Source organism: Pimephales promelas, chromosome 23, assembly GCF_988280905.1.
Source record: "Pimephales promelas chromosome 23, fPimPro1.hap1.1, whole genome shotgun sequence".
NCBI classification, from domain to species: Eukaryota; Metazoa; Chordata; class Actinopteri; order Cypriniformes; family Leuciscidae; genus Pimephales; species Pimephales promelas.
The window spans coordinates 22,011,159-22,031,001 of NC_142791.1; the positions used below are offsets into that span (position 1 = coordinate 22,011,159).

Below are 19,843 nucleotides of genomic sequence, written 5' to 3' on the forward strand. Positions count from 1 at the left end.
AAAAACCTTAACTTCTTTTCGACTGAAGAAAGAATGACATGGACATCTTGGATGACATTGGGGGTGAGTAAATTATCAGCAAAAGTTTTTTTAAAAGTGAACTACTCCTTTAAGTCAACTCCTCACATTTTACAGTGTATTTGTTAACATCATAGCCAATGCAAAGTGATGTCAGCGCGAAATGTCATTGCAGAGCAAGTACACAATAAAACATTGTGATTAAAGGTTACAAAGATTGTGCACAGATGAATCATTCACACTAAGACCAGGAATGTGCATTGAGGAAGTAAACAGGGTCAGGTTTGATTTTAGAATTTCACACTCACTTCTGACCTACAGGACACATTTTACAGGAAAACATAGAAAAGAAAAACCTCAGAATGAACAGAAATGTACTGAATCCGTGGATTAAAGTTCAAAGGCGTAGATGTATTTTACAGTGGTCCACTTCTCATGTGGTCTACTTTGAATTGGATTAACATCTTTAAGGAATTCTAAGCCTTATTAAAACAATTAGTCATGATATCAGATTATTTTACACTTCAGCGCTCTTTACTAATCGCATGTACCATGTGGTGTCTTTTTAACTGCCCGTCACTGTTACTGACTTTAGATATTCACAAAAACTCATTTCCATGTTAGTCTAAGCTGGTTAATGCTGGTCTAGGTGGTGAATCAGCATTTACAGTACTCAACCAGAATGGTTTTTTATGGCGAAGCTGGTTGGCCAAAGACAGTACTGTCACACTAGTTAAGTATGTCAGGTATGTTAGTCAGCAGTTAAAGTGCACTGCAATGGCTTCACTTTAATCAGCTTGTACAGTGGTGGGTAAAGTCCAAACTGATTGCTAAAAGAAGATTAAAACCTTTTCAGAGGAACAAGAAAAGCATAACCCCTCACTCCCATTTAATATTGAAATTCTATTATTTATTATTTTGTATAATATATATATACACTCACCTAAAGGATTATTAGGAACACCATACTAATACTGTGTTTGACCCCCTTTCGCCTTCAGAACTGCCTTAATTCTACGTGGCACTGATTCAACAAGGTGCTGAAAGTATTTATTTATTTTTTTATAAATGTTGGCCTATATTGATAGGATAGCATCTTGCAGTTGATGGAGATTTGTGGGATGCACATTCAGGGCACGAAGCTCCCGTTCCACCACATCCCAAAGATGCTCTATTGGGTTGAGATCTGTTGACTGTGGGGGCCATTTTAGTACAGTCAACTCATTGTCATGTTCAAGGAACCAATTTGAAATGATTCGAGCTTTGTGACATGTGCATTATCCTGCTGGAAGTAGCCATCAGAGGATGGGTACAATGTGGCCATAAAGGGATGGACGTGGTCAGAAACAATGCTCAGGTAGGCCGTGACATTTTTTAAACGATGCCCAATTGGCACTAAGGGGCCTAAAGTGTGCCAAGAAAACATCCCCCACATCATTAGACCACCACCACCAGCCTGCACAGAGATAACAAGCCATGATGGATCCATGTTCTCATTCTGTTTACGCCAAATTCTGACTCTACCATCTGAATGTCTCAACAGAAATAGAGACTCATCAGACCAGGCAACATTTTTCCAAATCTTCAACTGTCCAAATTTGGTGAGCTCTTGAAAATTGTAGCCTCTTTTTCCTATTTATAGTGGAGATGAGTGGTACCCGGTGGGGTCTTCTGCTGTTGTAGCCCATCAGCCTCAAGGTTGTGCGTGTTGTGTCTTCACAAATGCTTTGCTGCATACCTCGGTTGTAACGAGTGGTTATTTCAGTCAAAGTTGCTCTTCTATCAGCTTGAATCAGTCGGCCAATTCTCCTCTGACCTCTAACATCAACAAGGCATTTTCACCCACAGGACTGACCCATACTGAATGTTTTTCCCTTTCACACCATTCTTTGTAAACCCTAGATGGTGGACCAGGACCACACTCCTAAATGCATTGAAGCAACTGCCATGTGATTGGTTGATTAGATAATTGCATTAATGAGAAATTGAACAAGTGTTCCCAATGATCCTTTAGGTGAGTGTATATAGTAAATAAATGAATTTAAAAGTATATAAATGTGTAAATGTATAATTATATATTTAAATGTAATTTAAATTAATATATATATATCATTGCTTCACCCACACACACTTTATACTCTCTTCCACCACTGTCATTTTCATTTTCAATAATGTCTCCATACTAATGACATTGTAGCCATTAAAAAAAAATAAAAATAAAATAACATTGCGTAATACTTTTTGGTTCACACACTCTCAATTCCACTCAGTTCTGTGCACAGTAGAAGTATGCCTGACCAGCTGGTGGAAACTCGAACCCACACTCAGTTATCTCCACTGGCATCTGCACTACTTCCTCTAGCCGTGCTCGGCCGGGGAAGAATTCACCCTTTGTCCTCAGTGATGTGGGCCTCACATGAATCCAGCGGTAGACATCCTCATTAAATATCCTGAGATGGATGTCATGTTGTGGCTTGGAGACTCTCCTCATCTGGGCCGTAGACAGAAACATTTCCCAGTGCTGTAGGTACCCTGATTCAACAGATGTGTTTAAACTCCAGTACCATGACCAGCTGATATGGCTGCTTTCAAATGATGGTGGTCTGTTTAGCACAACTGAGAACAAATAATGAAATTAAAATCATGCATAATCATTAGGACAACATGGATTCGATTGCATTGAAAAGGTATATCATAATCCAGGTTATTTTTGCTGATCTGCTGTCATTATCGTGTGCTAGCTCATAAAAAAACACAGAAATAAAAGTGTAACACAATGGCATTAAACATACATGAAAGCCCCTCCTGCGCACACCACAGCACGTTTCTGGGCACGCAGGAGACGTGAACATTATTTCTGCACAGGCACTAGTAAAAACTCTAATGAGACAGAGAAGGAACAGTCAGCACAACATGACTTCAGACTCGATCGTTCGGATTTATTTTTAGCTGTTAAAACTTTAGGGTGTTGCACATATAAAAATGCTACATAAATTTGCAATGTTCTTCTCTGGCTGAAACAAAATGACAGCTGATTGTGTGTAAGAAGCATTATGCATTTTATAATCTCAATCGTTTTTTTTTTTTCAGGGTAACATTTATTTTCAGATTTTTTCAATGATATACTATACATGAATAATCAATAAACAAAGTATATTTACTTTTTGAGTATCTGTACTTTACTTGAGTAGCCTATTCTTTTTTTTTCTGGAAACAATTGTACTCTAACTTCACTTCATTTTAACGACCAATATCATACTTTTTACTCCACTCCATTATGTCTTGGCCCAAGGAGAAAGTTGTAATGTCAGTCAGAGGGTGATTTTGGTTGGAAATGAAAGTCGGGTTGACGTTAGAACCCGACGTCGGATTGATGTCAAAACCCGACTTATGTTGCTTTTATAAGTCAACCCGAATTCCAACGTTGGAGATTAACGTCAATCTGACATTGGATTCTGACATTTTTAACGTTGGGTTTAGTCTTCTAAATGCGAATTGTGTCATTGTTTTGGAGCACACTAGCGAAAAGTAAAACAGTAAGGCTAACAAATTCATACTAAAAGACAAAAAACTTTAAACACTATTTGAGGGAACAGCCATCAACGTTGTTGAGTACACTTATTCAATCTCACATTCAAGTCATTCATTCAGGAATCAGACTACACAGGTGGTGGTTTTGCAGTATTTTTCATTCACTTCATTCAAAGAACCAACTCATAAGAGTCATTGATTCAAGAATTGGACTACTCTGGTGGTTGCACTGTATGTTTTTGATTCAGTAAAAATAATCAATTCATAAGAGTCATTGATTCGGGAATCAGACTACACTAGTGGTTTTGCAATATTTTTCATTCACTTTATTCAAAGAACCAACTCATAAGAGTCATTGATTCAAGAATTGGACTACTCTGGTTGCACTGTATGTTTTTGATTCAGTAAAAATAACCAATTCATAAGAGTCATTGATTCGGGAATCAGACTACACTAGTGGTTTTGCAATATTTTTCATACACCGAAAAGATTCACCAACTCAGAAGAGTCATAGTTTTGTGATTTGGACTACACTGTATGTCCATTTGCTGTATGTTTCTGGTTCAGTAAAAATAACTGATTCATTAGAGTCACTGGATGCACTGCATGTTTTTGATTCAGTAAAAAGCATCGATTCATTAGACTCATTCAATCGGGAGTCAGACTACACTGCATGGTTTTGCAGTGTTTTTTATTCACTGACTCATAAGATGCATCTGTTCAGGAAATTCACTACACTTGTTTTGTTGTATGTTTTTGATTAAACAATGATGAATAAAAACATACAGATTTTATTTTCTTCAGTGTTAGATTATTGTGATATTATCTATATGGAGGCGCCTGACATTGTTGACAGACAATGTTTATTCTGTTTATGGAACATTAAGGTGTATTACTAATTCAAAAGCCCTTATCCATCATTGTTTACTCTCGTCTCAGATTGGATGGCACACGCTGTCAATAGACTCAGCAGGCACTGGTACATTTTTATATATGCAATTATTATGGGTTTGCTTCTTTCTTATTTACACCAGTATATCATTCAAAAAAGGTGTAACAAATTACGGTCTTTGTTCTCAAGATTATTTTCTTTTAAACATCCCGAAAGTCATGGGTAAAAGGGCATTATGCTGCTCCATTTGATTGGAATCAATTACAAGATAATTTTTTTTTTTTTTGCTGATAATTTTACTCACTACAATGACATCCAAGATATCCATGTCATTCTTTTTCAGTCGAAAAGAAATGAAGGTTTTTGATGAAAACATTCCTGGATTTTTCTCCATATAATGCACTTCAATGGGAACCAAATGGTTCAAGGTCCAAAAGACAGTTTCAGTGCAAACTACAAACTGTTCAAAGGGCTTTAAACGATTTCAGACGATGAATAAGGGTCTTATCAGAAATGATCGTTCATTTAATAAAAAACAACAAAGTTTAAGTTTTATAGACCATTTCACAAGATGTAAACAACACTGGTCCAGAAGCACTTCCTGTTTCAGTTTTTTAACACTACATAAAAGCTGGGATAAAATACAACCAACAGAACATTTAAAACTGAACCAAAAAGTTAAACAAACATCTTTAAGATGTTTTCTTTACATGTGAAATAAAGAAAACAGTTACAAACTGAAACAGGAAGTGCTTCTGGACCAGTGTTGTTTACATCTTTTGAAATGGTCTATAAGCTCAAATGGTCGCCTTGCTCCGTTCTGTGATGCGTGTTTGTGATTCTCCTGTTCGAACTCGTTTATCAAAATGAACGAATCTTTTTTCATGTCATTTGGTTCATTCAACGAACAAAATGAACGAGTTGACTCGGGAAAAGATTTGTTCATTTTGATAAACGAGTTCGAACAGGAGAGTCACGAACTCGTATCACAGTACAGAGCAAGGCGACCATTTGAGCTTATAAAACTTAAACTTTGTTTTTTTTTTAAATGACTGAAGTTCTTTTAAAAGTGAACTACTCCTTTAAGGGTGTTTCAAATGACTTTGTTTTGGATTGATATGTGAACATTTTTGTATATGTAAATTAATGTTTAAATGTTCTCATGTTTAACTACAAGTGTGCTGCCTGTCTTGGCCAGGGCCCTCTTGTAAAAAAATAGATTTTAAATCTCAAAAATGTGATTTCCTGGTTAAACAAAGGTTAAAAAGAAACAACTCAAGAAATGATTCATCAGAGTCATTGGTCTGGGAATTGGACTGCACTGAAAAAGACGTGAGTTACTCATGAGTTTATATATATATAAAAAAACCTCTGAGCAATAAAACGTTCCTGTGGGATTTTTTCTGTGCTTGATTTATTATCTTAAGTACTTAGGAATTTGTAACATGTTTCTTGATATAAATTGTCCTAAAGCTCTCAAATGCTTGTCAGATTAGAACATATAACATTTCGCAATCGCAACAGCACATTAATGTATGCACAGTATTCAACAGACCAGCTCTGATTGGTTATCACAGAACGCGCCCCCCCGGGAAAATGATGTTCTCTAGTAAGAAACACATCTCTAGACAGATTGGCACCATGCAACCGACACTTGACATTCAAATAAAGCTCTCCAGTCATATTCATGTTGCCACAACATTACACAAATATTGCAAAAGCACCACATGTGGAGTCCTTATGTCTGACAAATATACAGCATAGATCTTAATAATAGCTGCTAACAGATCACTCTGCTCAGGCCTGGGCCGGGAATCATGTACACCTGATCACAGACACGCTTTTCCTGTTCATGAGACTGATGGCATCAGTTGCTTATCACACACCTGATGACAGCCAAGTAACATCAAATCAAAAGTATGAATCTGTGTTTTTAGGAGCCATTAAAGTATGCAAGCCATGCAAAAGGTCTGTTTCATATCATTGTGGATATTTCTGTTCGCAGAATGCACGGCGAATGCAGCTGGAGTTCGGCTCTTTAACACAAACCCACAGCTGCTTCGAAACATTGTGAGAAGAGAATGTTAATCCTTTAGGGTATTTTTTTCCACACAATCTCTCTGCACACTACGAGAAGATGGAACAACATGTGGTGATTAATTCCTACAGCATCATATAATGTCCATTTTCTAGGAGATTTTCATATTCTGGGTTGTTCTCCAGCACCTGTGAGACAGGAATAGCATGGATGATGATACGCTTTGCGACAGTGGGCTTTTCCCACCCACGCTTTCTGCACTTATTGTGGAAAATCAGCAAAAATGTCTGGAATGGATTTAAAGTCACGATAAAACGATTATCACATTTTTTAATCATTATGTGGTAAAAAAAAACGTGGGGGTCAAAAAATGAAAAATATGCACAGATTAAACGTTCACAATAAGATCCATAATATGCATTTAAAAACTAATAGGGTGAATTTTGTCAGAATTGGGCGTATTTCCTACTCAAACAGGAAGTATCAAAGGGATCCCTTTTTAAAATAAATTGCCAAAATATTAGACATGCCAAAATATTGGACATGCCCAAACTTAATCAAGTAAATGTGTCTAATCTAATAGTCTTGCGACCACACCAGCATTGTGAAAAATACGAAGAACCTGATAAAGCTAACAAATAGAACTTGACTAAAAGCAACAAAATTCCAATTTGAACATGGTAAAAATGTGTTAGATAGGGCTGAGAGTATACTACGCATATCACTAGCTAAAAGCATTAGCAAATTATCTAAAAAAGTTAATTAACTATTTTCTAAATGCATGCTATTGATCTTTATCTGCCTCCACTTTTGAGTGCCACGCCCATATCTCAACATCCAATCAACAACCGACACAGAGCTAAGTCCTGAAGACATACATTTTCAACCAGATCCGGCCTATAGATCTAGTAGAATTAGCCTGTTCTCATCCCAAGACGTCATATAACTGACGCTTTTGACCATACAGTACGTCAACATCTGACATTGTCAGTTAGATGACTCTATCTAATCCTAACTCTACCCCAGACCTAAACCTACCCGGTACCCGCATCATCTAACTGACGCTAAAGGTAAAGCGTCAGTTGGATGACGCCCTAGGATTGTCATCTAACTGACATTAAAGGGTACCCTAAAACATCGGATGTTGACATATGGACAAAAGCGTCAGTTAGATGACTTCTTGGGATGAGAATGTGTTGGTGGAATCCATGTGGGCTAGATGTGGGACGGATCTGGGCCAGTGCTACACTGTAAAAAAAAAAAGTGTTCAATTTACGGTAAAACACCGGCAGCTGTGGTTGCCAGAAATTTACCGTATAAAATACGGTAGCAAGAATTTACGGTAATAAGGTTTTACAGGCTTAACTTAAAATTTACGGAAATAAACCATATTTAATTATCTGATATACTGTTAATTTATAGACCATTTGAAGTGTTAAAGGGTTAGTTCACCCAAAAATGAAAATTCTGTCAGTATTTACTCACCCTCATGTTGTTCCAACCCCGTAAGACCTTCGTTCATCTTCGGAACACAAATTCAGATATTTAAGATATTAAGATCGCTCCTGCATACAGTCCATAGGCTTCTTGAGGGACTGGCTCTTGCTGTCCCCGAAAAGTCATTAAAGACATCGTTAAAATAGTCCAAGTGACTACAGGGGCTCAATCTTAAGTTTATCAAACGACGAGAACACTTTTGTGCGCAAAAAAACAACAAAAATAACGACTTTATTTCAACTATTCACTTCCTTCTCCATGAGCCTGTAAGTCAGTTAACGTAGTGTGATTGCGTAGAGCTACGTCACACGTAGGCTCACTATTGGCCGACGCTGGTCATGTGTGTGTGATGCGTGTGACGTACAATAACAGAAGCTTACGCTATTAAACTAGTAACCTGACTCGCGCAGAGGGAGAAATAAACGAATAGTTGAAGTAAAGTCGTTATTTTTGTTGTTTTTTTGCGCACAAAAGTGTTCTCGTCGTTTGATAAACTTAAGATTGAGCCCCTGTAGTCACTTGGACTATTTTAACGATGTCTTTAATGACTTTTCGAGGACAGCAAGAGCCAGTCCCTCAAGAAGCCTATGGACTGTATGCAGGAGCGATCTTAATATCTTAAATATCTTAATTTGTGTTCCGAAGAACAAGAAACTTAATGTTAACATATAGAAGCGGCACAGTGTCATTCACTCAAACATTAAACACCATCATGGTAACACACATAAAGGCAATAAACATTAATTTAACAACATTAAATGTCACATAAAACCCTAATGTACCTAACTGATTAGAAAAAGACTAAGCAAACTATGAAGAAACAAGTTATTTAAACAAAAATACATCAAGAGTGTCACGCAGGGAATTGTGGGAATGTCAATTTACGTTTTTTTCACTGTAAATTATACGATGAGTTCATTTTCACTTTAAAAACTGTAAATTTAACAGTATTTTGCAGTAAAATTACATGAAATTTACCATAAGATCTATCACAGTTATTTACTGTATATAGTAAGGAAAGATTCTGTTAACCAACAGTTTTTCAATGTAGAATTTTTACAGTCTTTTACTGTTAAAATCACGATCATTTTTTTACAGTGTATGTTGCTGTCTGGGATCTGTTACACTGAATGAATGCATGTCAAAATACAGAAGAAAAGATCTGTGTCTACCTCTGTTTTATTGCGCAGGGGAGTGTAAAATACAAAGACCTTTGTAAATGTTGTCAGTTTGAAATCTTTCTACTGATTTCTATATACAGTATATTGTGTCCATGAAGACAAGTACGGTTGAGTTTCAAGGGCTGCGATGAGCAATTACAGGTCAGACAATCTCATTTCCAAACAGAACAGAATCCCAGAATTTGTATTTTTGCTGTTCAATTCTTGTTCGTTTTGGCAGCAATGATTAATTGTTTTCTGCAGCGTCTGTTATGCTAATTTCACAGTGGTCGTACATCTTGAGAGCCAAGGTGTCAAATCCGAGTGAGTTTTATGCACTGAAAGCATACAGGCATATGGAAATTTGAACAAAACTCACATCTGGAATGTAACATTGAGTAATTCGCTCACTGTCACAAAAAGTGGATCCAAATAGGGAGGATAACCACATACCAAAACAGGCAGTGACATTAACCTAGACTCGATGCCAACTGCTAAAGACAAAGATTGATGGAACATTTTGAAGCTATTAAATCTTTGAGGTTTCACTCGTTGATGACTAAAAGCAGAAGGAAGAGCCCACTTTAGCAAAAAAAAAAAAAAACGTGGTTCCTTAAAACAAATGTAAGACAAAGCCTTCATCATAGTCTCGTACGATACTCACAATCCATGAAAAGGGAAGGTGCTATTTATAACAGGGACAGTGAACACAGATAGATCTCTAAATCTAGTAAGGAAGGGTGTAGTAGAGCAAAGACAGACTTATTTGTTAACATGACATGGCTGCAATTAGGTCGAAAAATGAGCTTGACACAGCCCAGTTTTCAATAGATTTAATATATGTGACCATTACGTCCCATTAAACTAAAATTAGCCATTTTATGCAGCCTGTACAGCAGCTGATCTTGACTAATGACTGTTCATTGACTAATAAAATCAGAATGTTCTTATTTTAAGATCAGCCTACGCAGTGACATCATCACAACTGGCTTTAATCAAAGCAGAATTTACTTTGCAGATTCTATACTTCAATAGTTGCTTTTAGGAAATTAAAAGGAGACATAATTGTAAAGCCATTACCTCTTGTATATTGATCATATCTAAACATGGTACAGTCACAGCTAGAGTATGTCAGTTTATGTTTAGCATAATTGTGATAAAATCAGCTGTATTGCATCTTTAAAATTGGTAATGCAAAACTAAAATGTATTGCAAGGTAATAAAAAATGGCTAAATTTACACACTTTTGAAAGGGATTGTTCACCCAAAAATGAAAATTCTGCAAGAACCAATGAGGTTCATTCCCGTGTTATGCAGCACGTTTGAGCTTCTACAAGAACCAGTGAGGTTCATTCCCATGTTACGCAGGACATTTGAGCTTCAGAAAGAACCAATGAGGATCATTAGTGTTACGCAGCACATTTGAGCCTCAGCAAGAACCAATGAGGATCATTAGTGTTACGCAGCACATTTGAGCTTCAGCAAGAACCAATGAGGTTCATTCTAATGTTACGCAACACGTTTGAGCTTCTGTAAGAACCAATGAGGTTCATTCTCATGTTACGCAGCACGTTTGAGATTCAGAAAGAACCAATGAGGTTCATTCTCGTGTTACGCAGCACATTTGAGCTTCAGCAAGAACCAATAGCCTCTATGCACGATCGCTTCCGGGTTTGTCTCAGCACGGCCAGTTACATCCTGTGTCATAATATGGTCAGAAGCCGGTTTTGCGTTAGGCGTAGATAGTGTCAAATTACACTTGCTGTTTACAAAAATGTCCTGCGGTTATCGTGAATGATGTTAACAACACTGTGAGGCAGTTAGCTGTCACACAAGAGTAAAAAACAGAAGATATTTAAATTATATATTTCAAGCTACATCAACAACTTTGAGGGTTAGTATTCTCTCATATCGTACGAAATTCGACTAGCGAATCAACGTTTCTAAAATCGTTGTCTCCGTTTCTGAGAAAATGGATTTTATTAAAGTTTTGCCACTATACACTTGGCCTGCAGAACGCGCTTCCGGAAGTAAAGACGCTGACTGAGATTCTTTCGGACACACGTCAGGAGGGTTCGTGCATAGAGCCTATGAGGTTCATTCTCATGTTACGCAGCATGTTTGAACTTCAGCAGCAACCAATGAGGTTCATTCTCGTGTTACACAGCATGTTTGTGCTTCAGAAAGAACTAATGAGGTTCATTCTCGTGTTACGCAGCATGTTTGTGCTTCAGAAAGAACTAATGAGGTTCATTCTTGTGTTACGCAGCACGTTTGAGCTTCAGCAAGAACCAATGAGGTTCATTCTCGTGTTACGCAGCACATCTGAGCTTCAGCAAGAACCAATGAGGTTCATTCTTGTGTTACGCAGCATGTTTGAGTTTCAGAAAGAACCAATGAGGTTCATTCTCGTGTTACGCAGCATGTTTGTGCTTCAGCAACAACCAATGAGTTTCATTCTCATGTTACGCAGCACATCTGAGCTTCAGCAAGAACCAATGAGGTTCATTCTCGCGTTACGCAGCACGTTTGAGCTTCAGCAAGAACCAATAAGGTTCATTCTCATGTTACGCAGCATATTAGAGCTTCAGAAAGAGGTTTGTTCTTGTGTGTCAAGCAGGTTCGCTTGAGCTTCTGTTTATGTCCACTGATCAATGATTATATGTTAATTAAAACGCCAAATTCAATCTGTTCATCACATAAATTGATCATGACTTTTTGGACTAAACTGACCAATTCATATGAATTAGTTTTACAATTTCTTTATAAACTTTTCGAAGCGTCAATGTGTTGTCAATGGAGGGACAGAAAGCTCTCAGATTTCTTCAAAAAGATTTTCATGTGTTCTGAAGATGAACGAAAGTCTTACGGTTTTGGAATGACATGATGATGAATAATTATGACTTTTATGTAATTATGAATTATTGAATTTTACTGACACTGACAACTAACAATTTCAGGCAAAGGTTATATCTTACTAAAGTTCCAATCTGATATTAGTGAAACTTTGGACCTGTTTGTCTTCATCTCCCAATTGTGACCTCTCACCCATGCTCTATGCATGTAACTCCAAGAGGCTATTAACCTTTAACCTCACACAGTGGTGAAAGCTCTCAGTCCCAGTGTGCAACGGCTGGTGAGTGCCCATTGTATATAAATACAAACCCTCTGTTTCCCCGTTCATCCCAGCGGAGGCCATAGTCATATCCCTTCCTCTCCATTTGCTGACCTCACATTCCAGTGAGCTAAACTTGTGCCACTAGCAGAAATATGACTCAAACAAACTTCACTGCAATGTTTGCTTATAATGATGTCTGTGCATTTTTGACACAAACAGTAAACCGGAAAAACGGTAATATACGTTTCCCATCTGCCACAAGTGTAAACACATTATTTACTGCAATTAATTTGAAACTTGTTACAAACATTTTAAGGCATTCCTGTAGCTAAAAATGATAGAGCATGGCTTTTGCAATATCAATATTGTAGGTTTGGATTCAAAATAATAATAAAAATCTGACAAATACTGTACATAAATGTGAATGGTTGCACAGTGTACGTACTGAAGGAAGTAATGGGTATTATAAGATAACTACATGTGTTAAGGTTAAGTTTAGGTGTAGGTTCAGGGTTGGTCCCGAGTTATTACGCAGTTATTGTAATTACTATAATAACTGTATAGTCTGTACATGGACAAAGTGCTACCATGTAAAACAGGATGAAAAATCCAATGTGCATAACAGTATCTATCAACTAGCAACTATGCAAAATATAAAAGCAACACACTAAAACCACTCATAAAAATCGAAATATTGATTTGAAAACTGACACAAATGTAAAAATGATGGAATCTATATCAGTTGATCTGAATCTAGGCACTAACTTACACGTGGACAGTCTCCAACAGACCATTTTTATTCTATTAGCATCACTGCAGTTGACATGTAAGCTTTAATAACCGATTAGAGGCACAAGTAGGTATGTGTCCTGCGAAATATTCACAGCCAGGAGTTACCTGATCAATATTTATGAGCATAGCGTAAAAGTCAGTGTCTGTGAAATGACCACCTATCCCTCACACACCCTACAGGAAGTGGAAACCGGAGTGGAATTATGTGGACTGTAGCAGTTGGTCTTGGCGCTGGGGGAGGACGGGGCCACGGGGGCCCCACAAGCTCCGCTCTCGGGCTCTTTGTGTGCGTATTCAGCTCTTCCAATGAGACCTGCAGTGAACACGGAAAAACTAAACCAGTCACAAAGCTTCTGGTATACAAGACTGAATCACTGCAATTAGATTACGAACTGGATGATGGCAGAGAGAGATCGAAGGGGATAAAAACAAAACTGAAGTAAATCCCCATCACCTTGTCTCGTTTTGTCCGTCAGCGGTCAGTGGGCTAATCTGATGAGACAAGCATTTAACGCAAAGACATTCTATCTCCCGTTATAACTCCCGCCGTTTCACTCCTACTCATCCAGCCACGCCATATATCAGTCCAAGAGGAAATCCCTCTTTTGTTCCTCAAGGAAACCGAGAGAAGGGGTGAGGCGGAAGGATGTGTCGGACAGTATTTCAAACAGCTGGAGAGTGCCTGCCGAAGCTGCTGTGTGATAAACCTGTTTGAATAGGGCCAGGCCACTTGTTGTGTCAGATCTCCTGAAGAAAGCCACAGATCAAGTGGGTTCCTCACGATGTCGTAAAGGAACAAATGCTCTCCAGAAAGTGGATTTAGGCCACTAAACACAACCAGATAGCCTTGTCTAATGGAAGTGTGTAGGATCTGACTTTGATTTCTGTTTGAACCAGAGGCTAATGATTAAGAGGACGGGGGGGGGGTCCTGGTGTGCTGCATGCTGTTTGGACTGACTAATGGATGGGAGGGGAAGGGTTCAGACTAATTGCCACCATGTTGAGCTCCCTGGGGAATCAATGGGTCAGTCGAACAATGGACAAGAGGTCTGACCACCAGCACACTTCATGCTTGATTTGATTTATCCCCACATCAGATTTTGCCCTCTGAGACCAGGAAGAAAAATGCCCCTGTGGACCATAATCACTGGAATCATATTACACCAATTAAGAGTCATATAAAAATATGATTGCATTATTACCTTTAAAATAACCCGAAGTAAGTATTAATGTAATCTATTGAATATGTCATTCTCAAGCATCAATATCAATACAAATTAAAATCCAGTGATTTCTTTTTTTAAAAAAAAATGTGGTTACCAGAAAACATATTTGTACTTTACAATATTACTGTAATATATATATATATATATATATATATACACTGTAAAAAATTGTGCTGTAAAATAACAGTAAAGAGCTGGCAGCAGAGACGCCAGCAGTATACCGTTTTTTTTACGGTATTCATATGTAAAATGACTTTACGGTAGTAGTCTGTAAACCAGAAAAACTGTATGTTTCTGTATTTCTATAATTTACAGTAAAGAGCTGGCAGCAAAGACGCCAGCAGTATACAGATATTTTACAGTAGTAGTCTGTAAACCAGAAATACAGTATATTTCAGTAGTCACACTGTTAAATGATTTCTAATACAGTAAAAAAAAATGCTGCACATTTCTGTGATTATTTGGAACTTACAATAATATTGTTTAGGTTATTACTTTAACTTCTAAACAGTTACTGTATACAGGCACAATAGATAATACAATAACTAAATGTATTTATTTATTCAATATTGATTGCCATGAACTTCATTATTCTCTATGGACAGATTCTTAAGATATGCATTATTGTGAATATTATGCAAAATAAGCAATACAAACATCAAAATCAAATACCTTTATTTCAAAGAGCAATGTCAATATTAACATGAATACAAAAAATGGAGAAAAAAAAATAAAATAAACCCTGTTTGACGACACCTGAGATGTCTAGTAGCAACAGAAACAGCCTACTGTCTGCTTCAGACTATTGGAATAAACTTAAAGACTATGGAACATTAAAGGAACACTCCACTTTTTTTGGAAACAGGCTCATTTTCCAAATTCCCCCAGAGTTAAACAGTTGAGTTTTACCATTTTCTATCTCTGGGTCTGGCGGTTGCACTTTTTGCATAGCTTAGCATAGATCATTGAATCTGATTAGACTGTTAGCATCTCTCTATTAAAAAAAATGTCCAAAGAGTTTCAACAAATTTAAAAAGTGACTTTTCTGTAGTTACATTGTGCACTGAGAATTCTATGAATTCTCTAGGGCGATATGGCTATGAACTATAAACTCTTTCCAGCATAATAATCAAGGTGCTTTGCTGCCGCACCATGGGTTCAGTTGGCGCAATGATATTACGCAGCACCTGAAAATTGTCCCCAGCTGCCAACGTGACAGTAATATCATTGCGCCTGCTGCACCTATGGTATGCCAGCAAAGCCCCTTGATTATTACGCAGGAAAGAGAGTATTGTTCCTAGCCATGTCAGCCTAGAAAATCTAAACTTTTCATTTTCCGTCGGTCTTAGTACACGATGTAATTACAGAAGAGTTTGGTTTTTTTTTTGAGAGAGAGATGCTAACGGTCTAATCAGATTAAATTATCTATGCTAAATTAAACTAAAAGTGCAACCGCCAGACCCAGAGATCGACTGAATGGATTCAAAAATGGAAGAACTCAACTTTTTAATTCTGGGGGAATTAAAAGTGTTCCTTTAAGACCTTTTTGATTACATTAGTAAAACCATTCATCATGAAAGCATCTTTGACACATTTTTTCCCTCTTAAAATAGTACTGTGAGTTCAATTCAATTTTCCTCAAAAGTCAACTTAAAAGATTTACATATGTAATCTGCAATGTATTATCTGCTGTCTGTAAACATTAACATATGCAGAATATTGCAACATTTCTAAAACAATCTTAAGAACATTTTGAAATTGTAGATTAAGGCCATTTTGAAACTATTATAGTACAATAGAACATTTTGACAATATGCATCAAATGCATACATAAAAACATTTAGGGATGAAACTGTAAACTGTAGGTAGGCACCTGTGCCACTGTAAGCTAGACTTGCAGGTTACCTCTTCAAATAGTCCTGTGAGGTAGGCTTGTTTATACATCTTAGTACTTGTGGATCCAGGAGAGATGACCATCACTTTGGTAGCTGCTGATCCTCTCTGCAGCATTGCTCCAGTGTTGCCACTGTCAAACAACAACAAACAATCATTATCATAATAATACATAAACTATACAATCATGAATGTACAGTTCATATACACTCCAAGCTAATGTTTATAAAGTCATAATACCAGTTCTCTTGTGGCTTAATGTGGCAATGCCAGACTGTCAAAACAAAGAGAGTGGGATGAAAGAGCTCACCGATCTATATGAAGTTCCAATCAAAATCAAGAAGATTCTTCAGTAGCATGGCGACATGTGTATTGACTGCAGAAGACTTCTTCTGGACGATCACACCTTTCTTCTTAGAGACAACCTTGCCCCTTTTGGCCTTTGTCCCTCTCTCTGGATTTATACCAATGAAGCGCCTGAAATCAAAGTAGTCTAAGATCAGAGTGGGGTTGCAACAACATACTGTTTTGTGTACATTCAATGAAATATTTTGTCTTTCTTCATTGCACAAATAGAGTGGACTTGAATGACATATAGGAGTGACATCAAATGGAATTATGATAAAGCATATAGCACAACAAAATACCCCCTGTGTGTGTGTGTGTTTGTGTGTGTGTGTGTGTGTGTGTGTGCGCGTGTGTGTGTGTGTGTGTGTGTGTGTGTGTGTGTGCGTGTGTGTGTGGGTGTGTGTGAGAGCATGCGTGTTGTGGCGTGAAACGTACAGTACTAATACCATTTTATGCAAACAATACAAACACATTCATTTAATTGTATATATCCAAATAATGATGACAAGGAATGAAGGGGTTTTACCTCTGAATGAATTCCAGAGTACAAGCTGCCTCATCCTGATATTGAAGGTTGAATATATAGTAGATTGCAAACACAGCAGCAAGTCCAGTTGCGAATGTTGGTGTGATGCCCTCACAGATTACACGGCCCTCAAAGGTGATCATCCAACCTTTAATTGTGACTTGCCCTGCTGCACCTGAAACTTCAAGTCATAGCAACATGAGAATGCATGTTACCTTGTATATACATTTGTAAACTCAAGATGATTGACCACAATGATAATGTGTCTATCAATAAATCTAAATGAAATGCATACCAGGCAGTATCAGGCGAGGACTTGCAGGAAGACTGAGAGTTGTCTCAACGTCAGCTGCAGTGGCAGACATCTTTAGGGAACAAATACATTATGTTTACCATATTAAGATTTTTTAAGAAAAATTATGAAAAGGTCAATAATTAGTAAACACTAGGTGAAAATAACCTATAGGCAAATGAGATAGGCTTCTGAAGTGCCTACAGTCAAACTGCTAAATAGATGTGGTATTCAAAATTTAAAGGGTAACAATTTTAATTTTACAGGTCTGAGGGAGTTCTACTGTAAATGTCTAAAAAGTAGTATGAACCCTTTTGTGGTTCCAAAGGAAACTGCACATAATCTGATAACTTGCCTCAAGTGATGTCACTCAGTGTTCGAGTTGCATTGTGGATAATGTGGCACTAGCTTTTGAAAAGGAAGAAGAATATTTGGAATAAAAATATATATATTTCTGTTTCTGCTGTATTGATTTGATAATTTGCTTTTAAAACGTTCAACAGTGTCATAGTAGGGCACTATTGTGGCACAGTTATGGCAACAAATCTGACAGGGGAACATATTGTTACTGCTCGATTAACATTAGTCTTGATTACGGCTGACTGCTTTTTAGTGAACCTTTATCAGTCTTCACGGAGAAATGTTTAATCTTAACCGAGTTACAATGTTTAGATTGTGAAATAAAAGCCATTGATGCAAAACGGTTTGGCGAAGTAGGCTGTGTAAAACGCGCGCGACAGATAAATAAACAAAATTCATTCCAGAAAGGCATTTTTTTTTCACACCAATATTCCGTTTTAACAGAAAAATGCAAAGCCTTGAGGATTCAAGTGTTCAACCGAGGCTTCAACCGAACCGTTTGTAAAACACACTGCAATAAAAGTCGACACAAACAAAATAGAACTCACCGAAACCATTTCAAAGACGATGTTCCGGTTCGGTTAAAATAAATCCTTAATCGCCGGGCATCAATGCTAATTATTCCAGTATTCTAATGATATTTTCCTGCTGCCTCCTACTCCCTCCATCTGCCGATTGCCTCTCTTACCAGATAACAAGCGTTGCGTTCCTCGATCGGATGCAAACTTTCGGCTAATGTTACCAAAATGAAACACAAAACCACCAAAAAGTACAATTGTTTTTGACATTCAAATCTAACCCTCGCTGACAAATTACATGTTCAACTCCCTATCAGCATCAGTTTGATATTAAACATTATTGGCAATATGAATAAGATTTTAATTACCGTTTAATTTGTAGATGCAAGACCCGATGGATGTTGTTGATGAAGAACATTCGATGATGTGTTGCATCCATGTCATCTAAATTGTGCGTCCTCTTCTGGAAAAAATCCTATCCAAATGATGGTTCCTGAAGTCCCTCCAGGAGTTGATGGCAAATTATTTATGTATTTTATAAAGAAAATTCACCAAAACAAAATTATAGCCTCAATGTTGTAACAAACTTCTGACCGTGCTACAAATTCCCCATGTCACGCAGTTTCTAAAAAATACTGTAGTCTCCTGTAATTTAAAACATTAGCATACTGTTTAGGGCCTCTGTCCTGTTGCTCCAAATTATGCAGCCCACAATGCATTGCAAACTACAGTACTGAACTGTTTAACATGAAAACAGTAACTTAATGTTGAAAATTGGCTGTAAATATACAGCAATTGCTTACAGTGTATTCATTCTTCGACTTTTACTTAAAATATACTGAAAAACTAGTAATTATATATGTATATTATATAATTATGTAATTATATATACCAATTTTGAGTCAAATATAAACAAACTCAAACATTGGGTTAAAACTGTAATGAAAAAATGTAACCCAATGGCTTGGTTTGTCCATATTTGACCCAAATTTGGACAAAGATGGACAAACCCAGCCACTGGGTTACATTTTTTCAAGTAGTGTTCATATAAAAATCTTTATGTTTTTATGTGATTAGTCGTTTTGACAGCACTCATGAAAAATTTCCTAGATGTTCCTAGAGTATTTTTGCATTGTGGGATAAGAAACTAGGAAAACCATTTCACTACATTGCATCACATGTATATGTACATGTATGTGACAATTAATAAAGAACCTTGAAGCTTCTTGTATTGTTAAATTGATTTTTTTTTTTTTTTTTACTGTATATAAGTTCACTGACTTGCTATAGTACTTTTACATTAATGACATTTAGGATTACATTAATGAAATTTAAGAGCCATTTTTTTTACAGCATAGCTCAAGATTACCCTTGACATGTGGACAACAGAGGTGTTATCTGAGGTGTTTGGCTTTGCCGTGCCATCAGTTTGCTTCTGTTTTGGTCAGCCTATAGTGTGGAAAGGAAATGAGGTACTATTAGGACTCTCACTATAAAAAAAAAAAAACAGCCAGTCTCTCAAAAACAGCCTCTTCTCAGCACACCAAATAGACCATTAAATGCTGTGGCGACTGCACTAACCACAGTCAAAGCAAACAATGTTGTTTAGGCCACCGCAACCCACAGGTTGTAAA

The 19,843-nt window shown here is 37.1% G+C and overlaps 2 long non-coding RNA genes across 2 annotated transcripts in view; both read right to left on the reverse strand.

Annotated features, from left to right (window-relative positions):
- The window catches only part of LOC120474206 (uncharacterized), a 26,745-nt gene continuing 6,902 nt past the window's right edge, over positions 1 to 19,843 (reverse strand). Inside the window, exon 4 of the long non-coding RNA XR_005621740.2 lies at positions 1 to 2,634. This is a non-coding gene — a long non-coding RNA (uncharacterized LOC120474206). The remainder of the gene's footprint in view (positions 2,635 to 19,843) is intronic.
- On the reverse strand, positions 15,990 to 19,018 carry LOC148969460 (uncharacterized). The gene is made up of 4 exons (XR_016149456.1): positions 17,335 to 19,018; positions 17,040 to 17,220; positions 16,476 to 16,642; positions 15,990 to 16,298 (listed from the first exon to the last, which is right to left on the reverse strand). It is a non-coding gene; the product is annotated as an uncharacterized LOC148969460 (long non-coding RNA).